The sequence below is a fragment of the Anabrus simplex genome, chromosome 5 (assembly GCF_040414725.1).
Source record: "Anabrus simplex isolate iqAnaSimp1 chromosome 5, ASM4041472v1, whole genome shotgun sequence".
Lineage (NCBI taxonomy): Eukaryota > Metazoa > Arthropoda > Insecta > Orthoptera > Tettigoniidae > Anabrus > Anabrus simplex.
The window spans coordinates 166305462-166315461 of record NC_090269.1 but is presented as its reverse complement, the minus strand read 5'-3'; the positions used below and the strand labels follow the sequence as shown (position 1 = coordinate 166315461).

Below are 10000 nucleotides of genomic sequence, written 5' to 3'. Positions count from 1 at the left end.
TCTCTTAAGGTACGCGGGGTCTGTAATCGCTCAATGCGTAGCCCTGCCTATCTTAATGTGGCCAGGCGCGGGTAAACGGCGGGAGTAACCTGGACTCTCTTTAGGTACCCGATCGCGTGTATACGGCGGGAGTAGATGGGACTCTCTTAAGGTACGCGACGGCTGTAATCGCTCAAAGCGCGGTAAACAAAATACTACAACCTTCATTTCGGGTGCAAAGGTGGCCTGGCGTGGAGCTAACCACTGAGTAGCATTCGGGGCCCGGGTGTAGCTCGGTTGATCTGCAGGGACCTGAGTGGGTGAAAACGGCGGGAGTAGCCCTGCCTATCTTATCGTAGCCGTGAGTGCGTATCCGACGGGGCAATCCAATTTACCGGTAATTATAAGTGAGAGTTTTGTCATGGTGATGATTATTTTATTATTGTTGTTGTTATTATTATTATTATTATTATTATTATTATAATTATTTTTTATTATATGTATGAATTACTCGGATTCATTTATGTCATCAGTATGATTACTAAATTTATTAATAATAGTGTTTGTGGTCGTAGGCCGAGGCTTGGGTGACTGTCATTACGTGGAACGACGTCGAGAAGCTTCCGCGCCGGTCGGGCAGCTCTGACGGCCAGGGCAGCTGCCATCGCGGATAAGCTGATGGCTGGAATGGTCGGGCTGACATGCTCCGCGAGGCTGCTGGCCGGGAGGAGAGCCGCGCTGGCCGAGGAAGTATAGCTTCCGTCGTCGGCAACGTGATCGGCTGAAATGCTGCCAGCTAGGGTGAGTGAGTGAATGATTCATTATTAGTAGTCAAGATTTATTGCATGGGGAGATATTTTCAGTGTTGTGCATGGCAACAAAAACTTTAGTTAATGTGACATTCTCATGTATAATGTGTATTTCATAATTACAGGTTATAAAATTAATCTGAATGTATTTACTCGAGAAGAAAATCTCTAAAACTTAGTTTTATGCAAATTTTAAAGAGAATCCTTCGCCGCGAATTGTGCGTCGGAATTATCTTTATTATTATGATTATTATTTTGTTTTAGTTGTACTGTGATTTCCGTGGAGCAGATTGGGGAGATGCGCTTTCGGTCGAAGGGGGGGGGGGGATGCTGGCGAACCGACTTATTAGGATCAAGTAAATTTATCTAAATTTGAGAATGTTTCATTTTCTCTCTTTACTGAATAAGGTAACGAACAAAAAATATAGCATTTTTGCCATTATCATCGTCATCACCGTACGAATCGCCATCAACACTGTAAATACTATCTCTGCAATGCGGAAACTGCACGCTCGCGGGATACATGAAAGGAGGAATTAAAAGACAAAACGAAGAGAAGAAGGAGAAGGGAATTTTAAGACCCGGTAATTCCTTCTTATGCTTTAATCTTCCTTAAGAAGTAGGTGTAGATAAGGAATAAGAAGGGTAAGAGAGGAGGAGGAAGGAGAACTAATGACCCTCCTGTATAGCATTCTCTTCTTGTTCTTCAGTCTTCCGTAAGGAGAAAAGAAAAGAAGATAACGAAGGAGCAGAAGGAAAGTAGAAGAGGAAGAGGAAGGACCATTTAAAAGACCATCCTCTATGTTTTCTCTTCTTCTTTTCCAATCTTTCCTGAGAAGATGTTAAGGAATAATAATCATCATAAGCAGGAGAAGAAAATGAAGAAGAAGAAGAAGAAGAGAAAACTAGGAGGAAGCAGAATTGTAAGAACTTCCTGTATATTTTTCTCTTCTTGTTCTTCAACGTTCCTCAAGTAGAAGAAGGGGAAGAAGAAGAAAAAACAATAGGAATACTTTTGGACCACCCCTCTATATTATCTCTTCTTGTTCTTCAGTCTTTGTAAAGAAGAAGGTAACGAAGAAGAAGAAGAGAAAAAGACAAGGTTTAAGCAGATTTTTAAGACCCTCTTGTATATTTTCTCTTCCTCTCCAATCTTCCTAATAAGTAATATGATGATGTTGTAGAGAAAGAATAAGAAGAATAAGAAGAGAAAACGGCAAGGAGGAAGGAACGTTTTAAGACCCTCCTGTTTATTTTCTCTTCTTGTTCTCCTATCTTCCTTAAGAAGACGTTAACGGAGAAGAAGAGAAAGACAAGGTGGAAGCAGAATTTTAAGACACTCCTGTATATTTTCTCTTCTTCTTCAATCTTTCTAAAAAGTAGTATGATGATGTTAAGGAAAATGTAGAAGAAGAAGAAGAAGAAGAAGAAGAAGAAGAAGAAGAGATAACGACATGGAGGAATGAATGTTTTAAGACCCTCCTGTATATTTTCTCTACTTGTTCAGTCCTCCTTAAGAAGAAGAGGAAAAGAGAAATTACAAAGAATTACAAGAAGAGAAGAAGAACCATACGAACGACGATTTTTTAAACTTAGTTTAGTGCAAATTTAAAACAGAATTATTCGCCGCGAATTGTGCTTCGGAATTATCTTTATTATTATGATTATTATTTTGTTTTAGTTGTACTGTGATTTCCGTGGAGCAGACTGGGGAGATGCGCATTGGGTCGAAAGGGAGGGGGCTGGTGAACCGACTTATTAGGATCAAGTAAATATACTAAAATTTGAGAATATTTTATTTTCTCTCTTTACTGAATAAGGTAACGAACAAAAAAATAGAGCACTTTTGCCATCATCATCATCACCGTACGAATCGTCATCAACACTGTAAATACTATCCCTGCAATGCGGAAACTGCACGCTCGCGGGATACATGCTAGGAGGAATTAAAAGATAAAACGAAGAGAAGGAGAAGGGAATTTTAAGACCCGCTAAATCCTTCTTATTCTTCAATCTTCCTTAAGAAGTAGGTGTTGATAAGGAATAAGAAGAAGAGGGGTAAGAGAGGAGGAGAAAGGAGAATTTTTGACCCTCCTGTATAGCATTCTCTTCTTGTTCTTCAGTCATCCTTACAGAGAAAAGAAAAGAAAAGAAAAGAAAAGAAAAGAAAAGAAAAGAAAAGAAAAGAAAAGAAAACTAGAGAAGTTAACGTACGATCCGAGATGTTTATTTGGAAGGGTGTGGGCTGTGAAATTAGGGAAATGGTGGATGATTTTAAATCTTGCTTGCTTAGTAAGCCCACCTTGTCCACTAAGCTTGGGCTATTGTCATAGCATCAACCGTCTCGACCCATGGAATGCCTATGGACTATGTCGGACCGTTACCCACAATCAAAGGGGAACGGAAACAAATTCATTAATAATATTAGTAACAAAGCAGAAGAAGAAGAAGGGGAGGGGAAGGAGAACTTTAGGACCCTTGTCACGCGACAAGGGTGCAATACATTACAGGCAATAAATACACAGAAACAAAAAAAACAAAACTTTAGACAAACAATCACTAATCTACGCCCCTTAAACTACCAACCACATACCCTTCTAATTTAGTGGCGTCACACAGGCGGATAACCATGCCATGGGCAACGCCACCGTACACTAAACAAACCATATCTACTATAAAACCACTAACTCCAGTACTCTAACTAATTTGGAGGCGCTGCAGAGGCGGTTAACCAGACCGTAAGCAGCACCACTCTTCACTACTCTAACTTGGTGTCGCAGTAGAGGCGGAAAGCCGGACCGTAAGCTGCACCACCCTTCGCTAAATCTAAAGTTATACTGCATACATCTAAAAACAAAAGCAAAAAGGAAAGCAACTGGCTGATCACGGCATCCCCTGGTAATGAGGGAACCCCTTCCACCCATGATGCCGCTATCAGCCACAGCCGTGGGTCAGATGACATACCCACCTAAACCTCTATCGCAATGTGTTCCTTCACATTCTTTGCGTGGCGAATCGCTGAGCTGGAACCCAGTCCATCATGCAATTGCCCCGTCTACTAGTCTGCGTCGTCTCATTACACATTGCCTACTCCCTGCTGTTCCACCATAACCTCGGAACTATTATTATTATTGTGACGGAGAAATCCTTGGAGCAGAAAGAGGTGAAAGAAGGTGCTGGGTGGAATGGGTCTAACTACTATACCAAAAATTAACTTAAAACTTTAACATAGGTTACATTTCTTTTAGAATCTCAAACTTAACACACTTTTCACTTGGTGAACTAATAAAGTGACAGGTACAAATAGCCATCTTGAAACAATAACTGGAAAACCCCAGATTAGGGAATTTTACAGATCGGGGCTTCAAGCTCTTAGTTTACAAATTCTGAGATACCAGATCCGGTTTACAAAATTTTGCAAACTCTCTTATGTTTAGACAATTTAAGAGCACTTTGCTCCAACAACTTCACAGCCTTCCAGAGAAGCACCTCAATATTGCAGTTGAATTTAGGAAACACGGTAAAAGAGCTTACCTGTTCTCCAACTTTAACTAATCACTTACAGCTCGCTAAGGGCAAACTTACACAACCCCTTACAATATCTGGCCTCTCCAGGCACAATTTACAATTAACAAAAGTTAGTACGCAGGGGTATCTAATAGCCAACCTACTGGACCTTTGTTGGAATAAGAATAACGGGTTAAATTAATGGCCCGAACACAAAATGAATGGACGCGTATACTCCTAGATATTGAAGAATAAAATCCTAACGGGGCTCCCGGCCCAGTGATACAGGGGCTAAGCCCAATCTACTGTGGTGACTCGAATGGAGGTTAATTTAATACATTACAGGAAAGAAAAACAGTCACAAAATCGTAGTCGCCTCAAACTAAGTTGAAGGGAACTCGAGATGGTGAAGCACTCTCTATCCGCGGTTTGCAGTTGAAAACTTTATGAAATTTTACAAAAGCTGAACGAAAATTTACATTTCAGGAAAGGTTGGTTACATAATTAGAAATAAGGGACCTTCCCCTCGTGTAAGTCTGCGGAGGTAGCTACAGAAAAATAAGTCTGGTGGTCATTACCTTGGCTGTTGGTCTGCTCGGTCTGTCTTAACACACACGCACGCGCGCGCGCGCGCGCACACACACACGTTCGCACGCACGCACGCACGCACGCACACACACGCGCACACACACAAATGTACTTTAAAGGTTGTTGTCTTCCCTATACAGCTCTAACGGAGGATGAACGATTTATCTTGTTTGGAAAATTCGTGAACTATCTCGGAAAAACTTTTTAATTTGAAGGTGCTCATTTTTTATCCGGATGGCCGCTTGTAGGGGGTAAAGGGTTGGAAATAGATGTATGTGCCGTCGCGGACATTTTTGTACAGCTTTTTACGCTCTACAATTCGTACGCTTACACCTTGGGCCTAACGCTGACAGTTCAGGCAGCGTAAGCGAAGAAAGCTTTCGGTCGCGACCTTTTCCCTAATCTCTTCTTAATTACTTTCTATTTGGCATTAAATCCATCATCACGCAGTGCACCCGTCCGGATTACATCACCCTGGAATGGTTATCGTAATTTACGATACCACTTCACATCGCCATATGGGTCGCACCCGCACGCGGACTGCCCAGTTTGGTCGAAGCGGCGGCCGGGCGCTGGCGCTGTGGAGGCCATTTTGTGATCTGCCGGACCCCCTTAGTACCCTGAGATACTCGCCGCCCGATACACTGAGAGCGGCAGCTTGCCTGCCCGCGACTGCAATGCTGCGAGCCTCTGCACACCCAGTGTTCATGCTCATATGCGGCGCTCAGTAATGTTGGTAACCGCTCGCCCTTGCTCGGGCGTGAAAATGTAGCATCGTACGCCTCTCGTACGGTCCTGCCGACCTCGGCAGCGGTCGAAGTGGAGATGTGACGATGGATGGTGAAGGGACCCGATCCCTAGTGAAGGCCCGTCCGGCCGGGTGAGAGCCCGTGCTCGGCGGCCTATGAAATTTTAGTTGGCGGCCACTCGGTCGGCCAACGGAGCAAAGCAAGTCTGTGTCCCGCAGGCCGCACTCGTCGGCGGCGGGCTACGACGCTCGGTTTCGGCTCTCGAGCCAGCCAGCTCCCTGGTTGATCCTGCCAGTAGTCATATGCTTGTCTCAAAGATTAAGCCATGCATGTCTCAGTGCAAGCCAAATTAAGGTGAAACCGCGAATGGCTCATTAAATCAGTTATGGTTCCTTAGATCGTACCACTTTACTTGGATAACTGTGGTAATTCTAGAGCTAATACATGCAAACAGAGTCCCGACCAGAAGTGGAAGGGACGCTTTTATTAGATCAAAATCAATCGGTCGGCTCGTCCGGTCCGTTTGCCTTGGTGACTCTGAATAACTTTGGGCTGATCGCACGGTCCTCGTACCGGCGACGCATCTTTCAAATGTCTGCCTTATCAACTGTCGATGGTAGGTTCTGCGCCTACCATGGTTGTAACGGGTAACGGGGAATCAGGGTTCGATTCCGGAGAGGGAGCCTGAGAAACGGCTACCACATCCAAGGAAGGCAGCAGGCGCGCAAATTACCCACTCCCGGCACGGGGAGGTAGTGACGAAAAATAACGATACGGGACTCATCCGAGGCCCCGTAATCGGAATGAGTACACTTTAAATCCTTTAACGAGTATCCATTGGAGGGCAAGTCTGGTGCCAGCAGCCGCGGTAATTCCAGCTCCAATAGCGTATATTAAAGTTGTTGCGGTTAAAAAGCTCGTAGTTGGATTTGTGTCCCACGCTGTCGGTTCATCGCTCGTCGGTGTCTAACTGGCATGGTTCGTGGGACGTCCTGCCGGTGGTGGCGAGTCGAAAGCGCGCGGCCGCCGTGGTTATCCGCGTGCGGTTCCTGCGCGCCGTAGGCGGACCCCGATGAAATCCTACCGCGGTGCTCTTCATTGAGTGTCGAGGTGGGCCGGCACGTTTACTTTGAACAAATTAGAGTGCTTAAAGCAGGCCGGCTGCGCCTGAATACTGTGTGCATGGAATAATGGAATAGGACCTCGGTTCTATTTTGTTGGTTTTCGGAACCCGAGGTAATGATTAATAGGGACAGGCGGGGGCATTCGTATTGCGACGTTAGAGGTGAAATTCTTGGATCGTCGCAAGACGGACCGAAGCGAAAGCATTTGCCAAGTATGTTTTCATTAATCAAGAACGAAAGTTAGAGGTTCGAAGGCGATCAGATACCGCCCTAGTTCTAACCATAAACGATGCCAGCTAGCGATCCGCCGAAGTTCCTCCGATGACTCGGCGGGCAGCTCCCGGGAAACCAAAGCTTTTGGGTTCCGGGGGAAGTATGGTTGCAAAGCTGAAACTTAAAGGAATTGACGGAAGGGCACCACCAGGAGTGGAGCCTGCGGCTTAATTTGACTCAACACGGGAAACCTCACCAGGCCCGGACACCGGAAGGATTGACAGATTGAGAGCTCTTTCTTGATTCGGTGGGTGGTGGTGCATGGCCGTTCTTAGTTGGTGGAGCGATTTGTCTGGTTAATTCCGATAACGAACGAGACTCTAGCCTGCTAAATAGTCGCATCCGGTATCCGTTCGTGCTACCGGCGACAACACATCTTCTTAGAGGGACAGGCGGCTTCTAGCCGCACGAGATTGAGCAATAACAGGTCTGTGATGCCCTTAGATGTTCTGGGCCGCACGCGCGCTACACTGAAGGAATCAGCGTGTCCTCCTAGTCCGAAAGGACCGGGCAACCCGTTGAACCTCCTTCGTGCTAGGGATTGGGGCTTGCAATTGTTCCCCATGAACGAGGAATTCCCAGTAAGCGCGAGTCATAAGCTCGCGTTGATTACGTCCCTGCCCTTTGTACACACCGCCCGTCGCTACTACCGATTGAATGATTTAGTGAGGTCTTCGGACCGGTGCGCGGGATCTGCTTCGCGCAGTTTCCGATGTGTCTGGAAAGATGACCAAACTTGATTATTTAGAGGAAGTAAAAGTCGTAACAAGGTTTCCGTAGGTGAACCTGCGGAAGGATCATTACCGAAATTGTTTTTAACAAAAAACATTTCGAGAAGGAGGAGTCGGACGGCCCCGCGCGGTCCTCTCCTCCGGCGAGGCTCCCTCGAGGAGCGAGACTCCTGCCGAGCCCGCTGTTGCGAGCTCAGGCGAGTCCTGTTCGTACTGTGTAAGCGGCGGCCCCGGCCGTCGCCGACAGGGGGAGTGTCGCGGTCCGCGTCTCCCACCACGCAGACGTTCGGCATTGGGTACCTACCTCCTCGCTCAGTGGAGGGTACCCGTCGCGGCCTCGGCCCGGCGGGAAGGTTTTAAATGAACGCCACGCCCATGCTCGAAACACTTACTTAGCTCTGTGACGAGAAACCCATGAAAATGATTGCTTCTCCTCCACTCACCGTGGAGAGAACGATCGAAAAATGAAAAAAACAACCCTGAACGGTGGATCACTCGGCTCGTGGGTCGATGAAGAACGCAGCAAATTGCGCGTCGACATGTGAACTGCAGGATACATGAACATCGACATTTCGAACGCACATTGCGGTCCATGGATTCCGTTCCCGGACCACGCCTGGCTGAGGGTCGGTTGCTAAAACTGAACGCGACATTGCGTTCGGAGGGTGGGAGCGTCGCGGTTCGTGCGGCCACGGCCGCCGCCGCGTCTCCTGAAAAGAGCTTCACCCCGGTGGAGCTGGACCGGTCGACACCACCACTGAGAGTGTGTGAGACGGGAGGGTTGGTCCGCGCAGCGTCTTTGTGTCTGCTGGCGCCGGTTCGCCGCCCTTGCTCCGCGACCAAGCTCGAAAGTGTGTGCTGTGTGTGTGTGCAGCGACCGAACATTTTGTGCGACACGCACAAACCAAACACGACCTCAGAGCAGGCGAGACTACCCGCTGAATTTAAGCATATTATTAAGCGGAGGAAAAGAAACTAACAAGGATTCCCTTAGTAGCGGCGAGCGAACAGGGAAGAGCCCAGCACCGAATCTCGCAGGTTCACCCTGCCGAGAAATGTGGTGTTTGGGAGGGTCCACTTATCCCGGGAACCTGCGGCGAGTTCAAGTCCTTCTTGAATGGGGCCACGCTCCGCAGAGGGTGCCAGGCCCGTAGAGACCGCTGCGGCTTCCGGGAGGATCTCTCCTTAGAGTCGGGTTGCTTGAGAGTGCAGCCCTAAGTGGGTGGTAAACTCCATCTAAGGCTAAATATGACCACGAGACCGATAGCGAACAAGTACCGTGAGGGAAAGTTGAAAAGAACTTTGAAGAGAGAGTTCAAGAGTACGTGAAACCGTTCGGGGGTAAACGTGAGAAACCCGAAAATACCTCAACCGGGGAGATTCAAGCCTTATCCGCGCCTCTTCCCCTGCTTTGGCCAGATGGGTCCGTCCCCCTGCACGGAGCAATCCGGCGTCAGGGTGGTAACGGGTTTCTACTCGGCCGGGTAGTGGTGGGGAGGTCGGTGGGCCGCACTTCTCCCCTCGTTGGACGTCGCGACCCGTTGGGTGTCGGTCTAAGGCCTGGGTGTGTAGCCTGTTCGTCCGCGTCGCAAGGCGTGTTCGTCGGACAGACCCCCGGTGTTCCGGCCGACGGCTCGACGGTATGTGTGCGCGGAGTTGATTCGCCGCCCTTCGGGGCAGGCGTCCGGCCCCTGACAAGCGAGGGCGCGTGGCATGGACGACGGACCTCCGGCCCGGCTCCGGCCCCGCTCAGCTGTTGGTTTGGGGATGCCTCGGACAGAAGAATCTTGTAGACTCCCGTCAGCGGCGCAAAAGCTTCGGGTAATTTCACGACCCGTCTTGAAACACGGACCAAGGAGTCTAACATGTGCGCGAGTCATTGGGTTGACACTAAACCTAAAGGCGCAATGAAAGTGAAGGTCCCGCCTCGTGCGGACCGAGGGAAGATGGGCCGCGCTGCTGTGCGGCTCCGCATTCCCGGGGCGTCTCGTTCTCATTGCGAGTTGAGGCGCACCCAGAGCGTACACGTTGGGACCCGAAAGATGGTGAACTATGCCTGGCCAGGACGAAGTCAGGGGAAACCCTGATGGAGGTCCGTAGCGATTCTGACGTGCAAATCGATCGTCGGAGCTGGGTATAGGGGCGAAAGACTAATCGAACCATCTAGTAGCTGGTTCCCTCCGAAGTTTCCCTCAGGATAGCTGGTGCTCGAACGAGTCTCATCCGGTCAAGCGAATGAT

General features: G+C 48.3%; 3 non-coding genes across 3 annotated transcripts in view; all 3 read left to right on the top strand.

Annotated features, from left to right (window-relative positions):
• The first annotated feature begins 5907 nt into the window (after positions 1-5907).
• Positions 5908-7832, top strand: LOC137501112 (small subunit ribosomal RNA). The gene has a single exon (XR_011018374.1). It is a non-coding gene; the product is annotated as a small subunit ribosomal RNA (ribosomal RNA).
• A 403-nt stretch (positions 7833-8235) lies between these two features.
• Positions 8236-8390, top strand: LOC137501102 (5.8S ribosomal RNA). The gene has a single exon (XR_011018362.1). It is a non-coding gene; the product is annotated as a 5.8S ribosomal RNA (ribosomal RNA).
• A 281-nt stretch (positions 8391-8671) lies between these two features.
• The window catches only part of LOC137501125 (large subunit ribosomal RNA), a 4113-nt gene continuing 2784 nt past the window's right edge, over positions 8672-10000 (top strand). The window contains exon 1 of the ribosomal RNA XR_011018387.1: positions 8672-10000. This exon is cut by the window's right edge and continues 2784 nt beyond it. This is a non-coding gene — a ribosomal RNA (large subunit ribosomal RNA).